We start from the raw sequence: 16,050 nt of genomic DNA on the forward strand, positions 1-16,050 counted from the left end.
CTCAAATCTTTTGGGGACAACAGAAACAAGTAAAAGTGAGGAGGAAAGCCTAGTCCATCTTGTCTTACTTGGCTGACTGAGGCCAAAACCAACCATACTCTGATAGTAAGAAACTTTTTAAAACCACAGAAAACTGGAAGTGGGAAATCGACAGAAAAGAAGAATCAGGAACTTGACTTAGGAGGCAACCCTATCTCTTGAGACTTCTCTGAAGAGACTCAGAACAGAGATTGAGTTTACCTCAGATTCACCCAAGTATAGGCCAAAATCATGGGCTTCTGGAACAGAAGAGTTGTTCATTACTATTTCTCTTTTGTTAGCTGGTATTGGCAAGCCAAGGAAAGACCAAAACTGCCAAGGCAGGCCAAGAAAAGTAAACATCTTTTAGCAAAGCTTTTATTTTCAAGAATATGTCGCATGTTTCTTTTGCTTTTCTATTGTTGTGTAACAAACCACCCCAAAACTTACCGGCACAAAACCACCACCATTTTATTTGGTTATAATTCTGCAATCTGAGCAAGGCTCAGCTGGGTAGTTTTTACACTCATCTTGCTGGTGGCCATTTATACTACTGCTTTCAGCCAGCAGATGAGAAATGAGATCAGCTAAGATACTAGCATGGCTGAGCGTCACTCTCCATGAAATCTCAGAAATTCTCCCTTCCACGTGGCCTCTTTTCCACTGGGTCTGTCTAGGAGAATGGTCAGATTTCTTACATGATAATCCTGTCTCTCAAAAACATAAAAGCCTGAGTTGTCAGACCTTTTTGTACCCAGACCTGGAAGAGCTTTAATTCCTTTGCATTCTCTTTGTTAAAACAAGCTACAGGCCCAACTCAAACTAAAAGGAAAGTGACTTCACAAGGGCATGAATGCCATCAATGTAATAGACAACTAAAACATTCAGGCCAATGTTCAGATGACTGGAATGGATGCAACCACAAGAAACTATAAAATGGCTAAAGCTTGAAGACTGGGCAATTATAGTCAGATTCTATTCTCTGTTCTTTCCCACAAAAAGAGTCAATCAAGGTTCACTGGGAATCTTAATTATAAGTGGAACCTGTTAATCACTTAAAAGCCATATGACCTTAGACAAGTCAATGAATCTCTCTTAAGCTTCAGTTGCTGTATTGAAAAACAGGAAAAATTACACATACCCTGCCTGTCTTAAGAGGAATGCTGTAGAATAAATAAGACAAGAGCTTTGAAAACTGTAAACTGCTATACAAATATAAGGAAATATTATTTACCTAACAGGATGGTAAGTATAATCAACCTAGCTAGGCTCAATTCTCCCTCTTAATAAAATTATAATCATCATCATTAATTACCCTATATGCTAAATTACTACCATTGCAATATTATATATAATAGCAAGCTAAAATTACATTATGTTTTGTTACTATGAAGAATAATAATACTAACTACAATTTATTGTTGTCCAATTATATGTCAGGTGCTGTTGGTTACTTTCAGTAATCTATAACTAACTCTTACAATAACTCAATAAGGTAGGTATTATCCCTCATTTACAAATAAAGAAACTGACACTTGGCTACTTTAAGTAACCTGCCCATAGTTACACAGCTAGTAAATGAAAAATCCATTCTTAGTATCTAATGCACAATAGGCACTTGATAAATATTTGTTGGATAAATTAAAGAACAAATAAAGCCAAGGCTATCTGGCTTTAATGCAACGTCATTCAACTGTATCAAAGGATTTCTCTCTCACAATCCTTATTTTTATATACAGCTATTAAAACTAATCATAGCAAACACATCTAACTAACATGAACAATTTCACCTTGCACATCAAGAAAATAGTTTTCCGGCCGGGCGCGGTGGCTCAAGCCTGTAATCCCAGCACTTTGAGAGGCCGAGACTGGCGGATCACGAGGTCAGGAGATCGAGACCATCCTGGCTAACATGGTGAAACCCGTTTCTACTAAAAATACAAAAAACTAGTCGGGCGACGTGGCGGGCGCCTGTAGTCCCAGCTACTAGGGAGGCTGAGGCAGGAGAATGGCGTGAACCCGAGAGGCGGAGCTTGCAGTGAGCTGAGATCCGGCCACTGCACTCCAGCCTGGGCGGCAGAGCGAGACTCCGTCTCAAAAAAAAAAAAAAAAAGAAAAAAAAAAAAAAGAAAATAGTTTTCCATCTGAAAAGTACTTTTTAAAAAAAAGTCTAATATTTAACCTATCTAATGAATTATTTTGAATTATAATGATCGTGTGACAATGTGGGGACATCAACTGGAATGAAAACCAAAAACAAATAATTTACATACAAAAAAAATCACTAAAACAAAAATTATATTTTTAGATAAAAAAATAGGTGCATGATGAATTACAAATTTCCATATCCTATAATATGAAGAGATCTTGAAATTTAAGAGGAGGAAAAGAAACTGCCCAACAGAAAAACAGACGGAACATATAAATGGACACTCAACAAAAGAAATATGAACAGCTAACGAATGCTTTATATTTTTGTCATTAGTTATTGAAGAAATGCGAATCCAAATAGATTTTTTTTCAACTATTCGATTGCCAAAATAAAAAATAAATAAATATAAAGACTGATTATATCCAGTGTCAGAGTAAACAAAGAAACAAAACATTAAAGCATTACTGCTCGGCATATGAAATGGTACAACCTTTCTAGAGAACAATCTGATAATTGACAAAAAATATTCTAAATGTACCCAGCATTCACTCAGCAATTCCATTCCTAGGAATTCATATAAAGAAAATAATTGGACAGCTACACAAAGATGCACATACATGCCAAAATACTGTATAGGATACCACCCAAATGTCTAGGTAGAGAACTGTTTAAATACATGATACATAAATACGATGCTAACAGAGATATAAAATTTTATTCATTACCATGAAAAGATGTTCAAAATGAGTGTGAAAGTAAAAAAACAAACGGTGTGACCCAATTTTCATAATAAAGTGCACAAACTTTCATTTGTAGTAGAAAAGAGTGCATACACACACAAGCAGAAGCACACCCAAGACTGCCAGGGTGAGCCCATATGCACTCACAGAGAAATTCGAAGAAGACATGACAGTAATGCTGCAAGCAGATACGTAGTCATCTGTGAGCAGAAGAATATATATATTTTTACTTTCTTTGTACATTTCTATATTTTCTGAATGCTTCCATTAAGCATATACAACTTTTATAATTGCAATTTAATAAAATCGTTTTCACTTAAAATAATGTCAACTGTCATAAGCATGGACAGGTTCTGTGAACTTTGAATGTTAATTAGGTTTAACATAAAATATTGCCCAAAAAGCAGCTTATATGGATACTCAATGAAGATTTACATTTTATTCCTTTTTCAAATGATGGATTCAAAATCATAAAACCCTCATAGTTGTTTCTATTCACATGTATTAGAATTGGGAATTTATTTTAAAATGTAACTTAAAAATGAAAAATGAAACAGACATGTATAAGTGTTACAAGATACACTTAGCATAAGTGTGCTATATTATATATCTTTGAATAACTTGCATATGTAAGGGCCTAAAGACCTTGATTCTATAATGAAAAAAATCCAGCATCACTTGGTATGTCCACTTGGGAGCTTATTAACTTATGCTTATTATTTACACAGTATAATGGGAATTCTCAATTAGCCATGGGTAGACTATCCACAACCAATCTTGCTTTTGAGTTTAGCCATTGTACCAAGAGTATAAGCAGTTTAGCTATTTGCTTCCTAGATCTCACAGCTGTTTATTTTGTATTATGCCAGGATTTAGCAAAAAGAAATACTTAAAATCAATTATTCCACTTGGACAGTGGATAGGCAGGCAAGTGGGCAGCTACTACTCTCAGGGCTGAGCCTGAGTATCACCCAGATACACCACTACCTGATCCCTGAACAGGAGACTTTGGGAAATGTTTAGGGTCATTTTAGTTGTCCCAACGATGTGGGGAGGGGAGTGATTCTAATGCCATTTTGGCCCAGAGATGCCAAATATGCTGCAACATGGGGTACCCCACCAAGATATGTCCAATCTATAGTAACAATAGTGTCCCTGTTAAGACAAGTACCATTTTCTTGCTCAATGTTGTATTTCCAGCCTACTGCATAACAGGTATTAAATAAATATTTGTTGAACAAAATCAAAATATGCAATTTATGGCACTGAATGAGACACAGATAATACAAAGGAGGGAAAAGAAGTGACAACAGAGAAACTAGATTCTACCTCTACCCTAAGACAGGCCATAGTGGCCGGGCTCTGTTATACTTAGGGGAACTCTATAATCAGACATATTGATACCTAAGATACTTATAAAAGCACAATAATTCACATTCAAATCCAGATTACAGATATCCAGGTATATGCTTTCCTCTATTAGTAAAGATCAGCAACTGTGTCAATTGAAGACATACATACCAGTGCCAATCTTGCCATGGCAACACCGCGGTTTAAGAGTACAGTTTCTGGAGTCAACTGCTGGATTTGAGTCTGATTTTACACATGCATCACCTGAGTAAATTACTTGATATCTTAATATACTATTTACAAACTTGGCAACTTACCTAATGTCTTCTAGTATCAGCCTTCTTATCTACAAAATGGAGTAATGAAATAGGTTCACCACCCCCTACTCTATATCTATGGGCCAGATATATTACACAACTCAAAATTTTTTGAATTTTGTAAAGTAATACCAAATATATATAACATCCCAGGTGAATATAGGGCAGCAACTCATACTCATACACACTAATGTTTCTGTAGCAAAAAATAAAAATAATGTTCCAGATGTAGGATATATAAAGACCCTTATGTAGCTTCATCTCACTTAGTTCAGGTTTTTCAGCCAAATTAGTTTGCTATAAACATAGGGAAACATCTTCAAAACCTTTGAATTTCAGAAATAAATATAAAAGATCATGGATGTATAGTACCTACTTCCCTCGGAGACAGTAAGTAAAAATTAAATTAGTTTATATAAGGTGCTTACCCAAGTGCCTGGCACACAACTAGCACTTAATAAATATTAGTTATTGTTATGAAATGGTAGCTAGCTAGTGTACGAAATACAAGACAATGCAAGGTAGCTAAAGGAGTCAGCAGACTTACAGAGCAGGAGGTGGGTAGGGATGAGTAGTGGTCAGAGGGACCTAAGACAACTAGCTAATCAAAATAAAACAAAATGAGAGTTGACTAACCATAAATTGCAAGAAAATAATGTACCTGCCACACTGAACTCTTAAGTACACATTTACTTCGTTTTGATAGATGGGAGTTTCTCCAAAAGTTAGCATTCGAAAACATTTAATATTTTCTGCTTCACATGTGGCTTTCTACTTACAGCTCTATGTAGCTTTCTTACTAAAAGGAGATCAAGTTTTTGAAGATTTTTAATCAAGGTAGGACCAAAACTGGTTTCTCCCTAAGGTAATAAACCAATTAAGTTTTTGTTGCCTACCACAGAATATAGTAAACTTTGGGCAGTTAAATAGTACACAAAGGCTGAGTGCAGACGCTCACACTTGTAATCCTAACCCTTTGGGAGGCCAAAGAGGAAGGCTCACTTCAGGCCAGGAGTTCAAGACCAGCCTGAGCAAAATAGGGAGACCCCCCGCCTCCTCTCTACAAAACAAAAAAAAAGCTGGGCATGGTGACACACCTCTAGTCCTAGCTACATGGGAGGCTAAGGCAGGAGGCCGAAGCAGGAAGGCTGCTGGAGCCAGGGAGTTCAAGGCTTCAGTGAACTGTGAAGGTATCACCATACTCCAGCCCGGGAAACAGAGCAAGAGCCTGTCTCAAAACAAAATTAATTAAATTAATAGTAAATGCAAAAAATAAAAATAAAAAACATACTGAATACCATTTCCCCTTGGAAATGACTGGAGTTAAATCTGCCCCTATATCACCTCCCTGTTCTATTAGTTTTTCCTAATCCAATCTACTGAATAAACTTTCACATTTACATAAGAAATGAATGAAACTATTACTTCTGAAGCACTATTCTGTGCCAGGCACTGGATTACACACTTTGCATAAGTCCTTTACGTAATTTTCACAAGTCTTCAAGGTAACAATTAATGTCCTCACATTACATAAGAATATTGAATTAGTAAGTGAGTGACCCAATAGTAAAACTCAGGTTTGGCTGACTCAAAAAACCATGAGCTGCTTACACTAGACCACTTTGCCAAAGGATGCTGCTTCATTCTCACATTGTTGACAAATTTTTTGCTTCCCTCTGTATTTGTTATCAATTATTTTTAAAGTGTACATAATACAGAATTTGTAATCTCTCCCAGAATAAAAGAATTTTAATTCTTTCTATAATCCCAAATTTGAAATGAACTTGTAATTTTTATCTTAGTTTATTTCTGAAAAACAATTTAAAATCTCCAAAAATTACATGCATCATCTTTAGTTATAAGAGCATATTCACAAATATATAGCAATACATTTCCAAGCAATTAGCATCAGAACTATAATCAAAGAACTTTAAACCTGGTAAAGACTTTAACAATAATAGATACTGGCTGGGCACAGTGGCTCACGACTATAATCCCAACACTTTCGGAGGCCGAGGCAGGAGGATCACCTGAAGTTGGGAGTTCAAGACCAGCCTGACCAACATGGAGAACTCTTGTCTCCACTAAAAATACAAAATTAGCCAAGCATGGTGGCGCATGCCTGTAATCCCAGCTACTCGGGAGGCTGAGGCAGAAAAACTCGCTTGAACCCGGGAGGCGGAGGTTGCAATAAGCCAAGATTGATCCATTGCACTCCAGCCTGGGCAACAAAAGCGAAACTCCGCCTCAAAAAAAAAAATAATAATAATAATACAGATATTATTTAGATGAATTACTAACCATTCTGATCTTAAAAGATTTTTGGCCGGGCGCGGTGGCTCAAGCCTGTAATCCCAGCACTTTGGGAGGCCGAGACGGGTGGATCACGAGGTCAGGAGATCGAGACCATCCTGGCTAACATGGTGAAACCCCGTCTCTACTAAAAAAATACAAAAAATTAGCCGGGCGATGTGGCGGGCGCCTGTAGTCCCAGCTACTCGGGAGGCTGAGGCGAGAGAATGGCATAAACCGGGAGGCGGAGCTTGCAGTGAGCTGAGATCCGGCCACTGCACTCCAGCCTGGGCGACAGAGCGAGACTCCGTCTCAAAAAAAAAAAAAAAAAAAAAAAAAGATTTTTGTGGGGTATGACCTACCAAATATTCCTCTATACCCTACTCCAGAGCCCAATTAACTTTTAGGGTCTGTCTTCTTTATGACAAATAAAAATCACCCTTTCTAAAAGCTTTCATGGCAACAATTTATGGCTCTCTTTAACATATTATGCTGCTTTACCGATTTTAGCTGGCAGTTTGTAACAAAGAGTAAAGAGAAATACAAATAAATTTGAAAACTAATTTTAAGTTATTTCCCCTCCTTTCCTGTATGAAATAGTTTTCACGGCTCCAATCTTTTCTCACTGTTGTCAATATCCATTTTTTTCTGCCCTTTTCCGACTCTCCAACTGTTTTATGCACAGAATAAACTATGGACAAAATAATCAAACTTTATCAGTTCAGAGTGTTTAGTTTAGTACTCTGAATTAAAAGCTCAATGACCAAGTTAAAGAAAAATAATAATCACCAGCTTTTGAATACTAAACTCCAGAGTCATGCTCATATCTAAAAGTACAAAATCATTAATACATATTCAATTTGTAGACTGCTATGATTTGTGTCTAAACAATTATTTTGAATTTGTGTGATTAACTTCTAACCCTTATTAAATGTTATCACATTTTTGATGGGTCCCGATACGGTTTATTTCCTGTGTGCACATAAGTAATTTCATAGACTGTTACAATAAGATTTAAATGCACATTTGCGTAAAATGAAAACATATTTTGGAACTCATTATTATCAAAGACTCTAGAATTCTACAATATGAAGAAGGAGCCATTTCTAGAAACTATTACCATTACTCATAAATGCTATCATAACTTAGAATTTTCTTTCTTTTTTTTAATAAAGACAGGCTTCCCTGTGTTGCCCAGGCTGGTCTCCAATTCCTGGGCTCAAGGGATCCTTCTACCTTGACATCCCAAAGTGCTGAGATTACAGGCACAAGCCACCATGTCCGGCCTAGAATTTTCAAAGTTCTATAAACAGGCAATAGCTTATGGAAATTATTTTTAACCACCAATGTACTTAATTCAATACCAGGCTTGGGGTTATGAAATTCAAGCAATATTTTAACTTGTATAAAGAATGATGATACTTACTAATGTCACTTTATGCCCAAGACATGCTATGTTTAATATGGATAGTTTCTATTTTAATTTTTATAATTTTTCACATTTATATTTTTAAAACTATACTACTCTTTAAAGACCAATTGTTATTGGCCCTGGTAAAAGGTTAGTAACTTGTATATCCTGTGTGCAGTATTAAGTCAGTAAATTATTAGTTGGAAAGCAATAAAAGTAAAGGAAACTGCCAAGAGTCTAATTCTTATTTCTAGATCCACGATGCCATTAGAAAAAGCAGCATATAACTTTAATCATCACTTCTAGCAACTGCAATAACAAAAAGAGAGGTATAGTTTACTACTCTAATTTAAAGTCCTTCCACCTAGGAAAGCAATATAGAGCAGCAGCTTTGAAACACTGTCTCCCAATAAAGTACTAGAGTCCTAATTTAAAAAGAGACAAAAATGGACCTGCTCTGCTTCCAATCATCCCTCCAAAGGTGTCCCCTGAAAAATTTCAGTAGAAATTTTTCAAATTATTAAAAATATAATTTAAAAATTATTAATAGAGTGGATACAAATACTAGAGTAAGAGTTGAAAGATCTGGAAAAGTGTTTCTTTACCTTTCTGTCTTGGTTTCCTCACCCTTAATTTGGAAACAATTCCTTCCCCATATAACTTACTGTTGGGAAAAGCTAAATAAGATGCTACACACAAAAGAGCTTTGCAAAGCATGACCTTTGTGTAGCATGACCTGTGAAAATATGAGGCATATTATAATTACTGTTCTATATGCTAAATATTTTAAAATAAACGTACTTCTTTTCCTACCACTCCTGTTCCCAAGATACTTCCTTACTTCACATACCACAAAGGAGTTTAATGTCATCAAAATGAAAAGAGGTCCAAAAATCAAATTAAAAGAGAAAAAGAGGGAAGGAGAAATACATATAGAATTGTTCTCTATTGCTTCTCTCAGATAATTTAAGATAAGCTCATTTCCTATTACTTTACCAAGAGAAGGACTTCACCAACACATGTATTGATTAATTTCCTCTAAACTACTTTTGATAAATAAGTTTGTAAGCACTTTTAATAAAATATACTATGGAAACGCTTTTCTTCAAATCCATAAAAACATTCACAATTATTAGGTATAATATCAATGTCCATAGTCAGATATCTTCAATCATGAAAACTGATAAGGGAAAAGAATGTCCGACTGGTTTGACACAGACAACTCAAATGGTTTGAGAAATATAATAAAACTGTAATTATTTCCTAGGAAAAATACTTAAGAGAGTTGGTACTAAGTCCCTTTAAATATACTACCTATGATAAAGATTATTGTAACTCTTAAATTGTAACTTCTATACATAAATGCAATTACTAACTATAAATAATGTTGTGAAGGCCTTAGACACAAAACTACTCAATTTCTCTTTCAACCTTATATCCATAAAGTTTTAGAAAATGCGTAGGGTAATTTTTGATGTATTTTACAGAGCACTTATGCAGAACCACAAGTTTGAAATGGAGGATACAACTTCAGCTTATTCCTCTTGAGTTTTGTCTCTTAACTAGCAGATTGAGTGTTTATCTTCCCAAAGAAACTAAAGAGTCTCCTCCATGGTAATGGCTACTAAAACAGAGACCATACATCAAATTGAAATAAGGAACACCTTGTTCTCTGTGACGACTGATGGATTCTATTTCATCATCACATCTTTGATTGAAACACTATTAACACAATTTTTAGAACTTAGAAATTTAAGTGTAGTATTTAAAGATGAATTATTAACACTTTTTAAAAAATTACTAGATTATATATGCTTACAAAAAAGTAAACCACATGATTACTTTTAAATAATACCAATTTTAATCATATAGGCTTCATTTACTAAAAATTAAGAAACATTAAAGTAGCAATGTTTGCTCATCCTTAATGGGCTGGCAATTGTATTTCAACTCTTTGGAAAGGTAAGGAAGTAATTTGGGTGCAAACATAAATCCTCAAAGACCAATGATGATGAACAGCTTACAAGTACTCACAGACACTATGCCTATCCCTCTGACACCCTTCCCACCTATCCACCCTACCCTGACTCCTGCTCTTTTCACCTTTCTGAATGCCAGTGGAAGGCCTCTCTTTACAGTACTGTTTGTAGTGGAAGCAGAAGTTCACACAAACAAGCTGCTGTATCTTCCTACATAACAAAACTATTACTGAGTAGTGGAATTATGACATCAGCAGTATGTTAACCAATTACTCTACAAATACTTAATATCTACTGATAAGCATGCTATTTTATCATTGGCTGAATTTCATAAAGTCAACTATTATTTTTCTACCTTTAAGTGAAACTTACTTTGATATAGGCTTAATGCTTTGTCTATGAAACTACTGTGAAAATATATGTGGCATATACACTTATTTGACTGCCATTTTAGAATGACAAATCCACACATTATGCAGGGTCACATATGGGTATCAAAGGACAGGAAAAGACTAACCTATGAGTCTCACATTTGTGCTCTCAAACCACTCTGAGTACTGCCTGAAAATCTTACATTATTGGAGTTCCAGTGCTCTTTCTTTATAGTTCCTCTATAAAGTCTGTGCGGCAGTTACGACTTTTAAATGCAGCATGACCTTAATCCTACCTAAGGCAGGTTTGGTTGGTATGGGAAGTTGGTAGGTGGAAAGGAATTATCTTGTGGTTTTTACAGCACCATAGAAAGCTATGTTAACTGAAGCATTTAAAAATATGAACTGAAAACACGTAACTATGTAAAGAATAATACTGTTTTCTTGAAAACATATAGTGACAGAAAATAAAGTTCTTCACCATATTAACTATTGCCAACCATCAAGAAAGGAAAAACATCAAAATATGAAAAAAGAAAATTACTATTGAAAAAATTCAGATATGAGATTCCATATATGACATCTCAAAACACTCTGTATTATATATAAACAGTTCATTATTTATAAAGAACATGTGTTCAAATTACCTCATATTCTTTCCATGAGCCAAACTCAATGTATTCTCTACCATAAAATGCCAGAATGACCAAGTGGCCTAAAATATTAAAAGCAAGAACAATTAGTTCACATTAAAAATGAATTTTTTGATATGTCAAAGGCATGTGACTATTTAAAATCATTAAGTTTATAGCTAAGTATTATATTAATTACATAAATTACTTTAAAAGTATTTCTTCACATGAATGCACTGATATTTTTAAATGTTTGTGATTTAGTCAAAAAAGATACTGTTTTTGATTTTACATGAGAGAATTTTTAGTTTTCAAAGAATTATAATTCAAAGAATAATCATGGTATTGTGATAGTAAGAAAAATAAATTAGGGGAAATCTGAGAAAAAGGATTCTTTAAAAGAATACGTGCTTTTACACTGTGAAGATGAGACAGCAAACGATTCTGAAAATCACCCTGCTAATTTCTTGCAGAAAAGCAAAAGTGAGAATGATTTAGCAGCTGACATGCATTTGCTCATTCCTTAAAAATAATTTAGTGTTATGGAAATTTTTAAAAGAAAGATCTTTTGTTCAGGGAAGGAGAATACACGAGTTATTTTTAAACTAATGATCTTTATTGGCTAATAAAGTAAATGTGGAGTAGCAATGATATACAAACATACTTACATGTATGTATTTATACATGTTCCCTAAATTTGGCCCATGATATCAGAGATCAATGTATTACAAAGTATATCTGATAAATTTAGTTAACTATAAAGAGCATCGTAGTTACCTGGTATGATTTGGCTTTACCTTTTTTTCTTTAAAGGTAAAGGTGACATTAAGTGACAGTTGCCATAAAATTTTATATTGCTCGATTAGACACAGAAAAGTAACAAAGCAAACAGGCACAGCTGAGTATATATGAATAGGCAACAGTCTAAATACACATATTTGGGATTACTTGAAGAAGACAAGACAAGGATCACTAAAACAATCACAGGTGTTTGCTGTGTATTTAGGTGATAACAAACCAGATACATCAAAAATGCAATAATCTACAATAATCAACTCACTTGGATTCTCAAAAAGAACCTGGCAATTTTAACCATATTATTATATTTTCTTACTTTACTCTCATTATAAAAATATTTTCTGACATGAGGCCTTATTTGTAGTACACATATATTATTAACTGAGCGACTACAAAATACTTCTTAACAATTTTGAGCAACATGAGTCAAACATATCTGCAGTTAAATGTTTATAATTCAACTTACGCCATTAATTCTAATCCTTTTCTCCTACTACCTTTCCCTATGTATACCTTGTAAATATCAAGTGAAAAATTCAGGCTAGTCTACAGTCATCTGTGTCCTTTACTTCTTTCCAAATTGATTATAAATAAAACCTATTCTTTGAACATATCTTTCACTGTTTCCTATCTCATTGTGAGCAAAAACCACAATTGTTCAGGATCTCCCTGTTTTTTATGATTACAACTTCCTCAGTTACACCAGTTTACTGATGATACTAATTTTTGTCATTCGTCATAACTTTAATATCCAATTCATTTCTTAAAAGTTTCTTCTTGGCCGGGAACGGTGGCTCACGCCTGTAATCCCAGCACTTTGGGAGGCCAAGGTGGGTGGATCACGAGGTCAGGAGATCGAGACCATCCTGGCTAACACGGTGAAACCCCATCTCTACTAAAAATTAAAAAAAATTAGCCGGGCGTGGTGGCGGGCGCTTGTGGTCCCAGCTACTCGGGAGGCTGAGGCAGGAGAATGGCGTGAACCCAGGAGGCAGAGCTTGCAGTGAGCCGAGATCACGCCACTGCACTCCAGAATGGGCAACAGAGAGAGACTCCGTCTCAAAAAAAAACAAAGTTCCTTCTTGTATATTATTCAAGTATTCAAGAAAGACCAGCTGTTTGGTATCACACATACAAAAATTAAATATCTAATACAGTCCCCCCACACTAATAGTTTACAGATGACCATGCTAATCAATGCTATCTACCTCACATCCAAAGTGCTACATTGGCCTCACCCACAAGACCTTATTTTCCTTCTTTCTATATTCTACAATGACTTTATTTTCATCTCTGGCACAACTATTCAAAGAATCTATCCTGTCCTTCAAAATGTATTAAGTCAATACTAGATGCTTGGCAATGTGCTAGGAGGTAATTAGGTGCTGGAGGATATAATGGTGAGCAAAACATGGCTATTCTACATTCAGGTCCCATTGTACCGACTCCCAAATACTGTCCTACTTTCTCAGTGGCTCCATCATTCTCCTGAAACCCAGTGATCTTTCATTTTTTTTCACTAGCATTTTCTCATACCCCATAACTAACAGTAAATAAGCCTTGCTCATTCGTCACTCATGTCAGATGTCCCTTCCAGCACAACCCTGAGACTCAGGTGAGAGGGGCCATTGCCCTTGGGCCACACACTTTAGAGAGCTTGCTTTGGCCCTCTGGCCAGGTACCTCCCCAGGAGGCAAGAAGTCTGCACAGCCCAGGGCCACGCTCCTTGAATCCTTCGGACTCTACTTCAGCACATTCCCAGTACCCCAAATTCCCATGCAAAGTTCTAGACTATACTCCCCATGACAGAAGGAGATTCAGGCATACTCAACTCTAGGCCTACGGGGTTGTCAACAGATAGCTTGCAAGGGGTGGGGCAACGCTGCTTGCAGGAGGACCTTGTGGGCATGCTATGGCAAAGAGCCCAGGATATGAAAAATGGAGGTAGACTGCAGGACACAGACAGGTGACAAAGACTCAGCTCTCCCTTTGCCACTACGCTCTAGAACAGAACTGCTAAAAAAATCTGAGAATTCTAAGTGGTCATTTATCTCATTATAAAGCTGCTTCTCATGATGTTAGGAGGTCATAGGATGTTTGATTTAACCATTTCTTTACTGATATGCAACATTTAAGTATGTAGAAATATAATGAGTGAGGTTTCATTTGTATTCTTGCTCTTATTGGTGTTGGGGTAGGCCTGATCCCCACACATCCTATTTCCAAGGATGGTTCCCCAGCCTGAATCTTCATTATAACCCATCAAAAAATAACAGTATTATTATTATAGTAGTAGAAGTAGTAGTCATAAATGTTGTATGGATAATAACTTACTGAGGGTCCTAGCATGGTGCCAGGCATCTAACCTGTATTAGGCTCTTTCACACCCTTAGTAATATTTACAACCCCACTGGCTAGTTATCATCTACATCTTATCCATGAACTGAAAGTAAAATACTAGCAGAAAAAGGATTTCAACCAAAGTCTTTCTGAATTAAAAGCCCAAGTTCTGTACCCTATGCTTCCTTTCAGATGATTAACAGAGGTTTCCCTGACTTCAGATATACTCTGCTATCTATACTACACAGACCTGTCAGATTAATCTCCCTAAAGGGCCACTTTCATCTTAACATGTGATCTACGTTTAAAAAATACACAATGGGCCGGGCGTGGTGGCTCACACCTGTAATCCCAGCACTTTGGGAGGCCGAGGCAGGTGGATCACGAGGTCAGGAGATCAAGACCAACCTGGCTAAAATGGTGAAACCCCGTCTCTACTAAAAATACAAAACATTAGCTGGGCGTGGTGGCGGACGCCTGTAGTCCCAGCTACCCAGGAGGCTGAGGCAGGAGAATGGTGTGAACCCAGGAGGCGGAGCTTGCAGTGAGCCGAGATGGCACCACTGTACTCCAGCCTGGGTGACAGGGCGAGACTCCATCTCAAAAAAAAAAAAAAAAAAAAAATATATACACACACACACACACACACACACACACACACACACACACACAGGCTGGTTATCCTATAAACTTAGTTAACGTCCAAATCCTAAGCCTTTCCAGTCCATCTGCTTCACAATTTCCCAACAAACTCTTCAAACTCTTTATACCAAAATCACACTTGCCTCTATGCCATCATGTGCTTATTAACCTCTTCCCCACAGCCAGTATACCTCTAAAACAACATTTTAAGATCCATGCCCTGCTTTAACTCATCTCTGAAGGTCTCCCTAACCCCTCAAGCCCATAACCCTTTTTCTTTCCATTTTTCTATATCCCCATAATACCGACAGTCTCGAACCAGTCAACAAGTAATTAACCTACGTACTTAGTATGATGAGAGCCACAAAAGGTATCACATATCTTTTGACTTCAAATCACTTTGTGGAGTTAATCTTGTTGGAAGACACTAAAGAAAAAAAGACTGGTAAAGTGACTCTACAGACAGAGTATCTGGCTGAAAATTCTGCCTCAATCATATATTTGCATAGACTCTGGTGTTAAATTTGCATAGTATAGTAACAAGCAGCAGTTCTTCTGTGACAAGCAGAGTTGTTGACCTGGAACCCCTTCAGATATTAAATTTTTTGAGAATCCCAAAGAACTTTTGCTGGGATGCGTTATATTCAGTAATGTACTGACAAATGTTTAAAACCAACTCTTTCCCTTTTCCCTTTCCCTTTTCCACTCTTTAACTCCCCATCAAAAAGCGTCAGATTTGTGATTTCTACTAATTTCCACGGTGTGTATACTTCTGGAATGGCTACTTTTCAACCTAGAAATGTGACATTCTGAATGCAGAATTAAGAAGAGATGAGCAACAGTGGCTCTCTCCAGCTGGTAAGGCTTCAGAAAATCATAGTTGTATCTATCTATACCCATCTTATTCGAAAATAAAATGGAGAAATATAATATTCATTAATTTAAAATAATAATCATTTTATGTTAATATTTTTTAAATTATAATCTAAATTTTCCAAAATAAAAAAA

General features: G+C 36.1%; 1 protein-coding gene across 7 annotated transcripts in view; it reads right to left on the minus strand.

The window, feature by feature from the left end:
- RFX3 (regulatory factor X3) overlaps positions 1–16,050 on the minus strand; it is a 322,424-nt gene that overhangs the window by 276,720 nt on the left and 29,654 nt on the right. For 2 of the 7 annotated variants that reach the window (XM_033237211.1, XM_033237215.1), the window contains exon 2: positions 11,278–11,345. The exons of the other annotated variants lie outside the window; for them this stretch is intronic. The gene's annotated coding sequence lies outside the window, so the exon portion shown is untranslated. The remainder of the gene's footprint in view (positions 1–11,277; positions 11,346–16,050) is intronic. 7 annotated transcript variants of the gene reach the window in all.

Source organism: Trachypithecus francoisi, unplaced genomic scaffold, assembly GCF_009764315.1.
Source record: "Trachypithecus francoisi isolate TF-2019V2 unplaced genomic scaffold, Tfra_2.0 Lachesis_group16, whole genome shotgun sequence".
Classification (NCBI taxonomy): Eukaryota; Metazoa; Chordata; class Mammalia; order Primates; family Cercopithecidae; genus Trachypithecus; species Trachypithecus francoisi.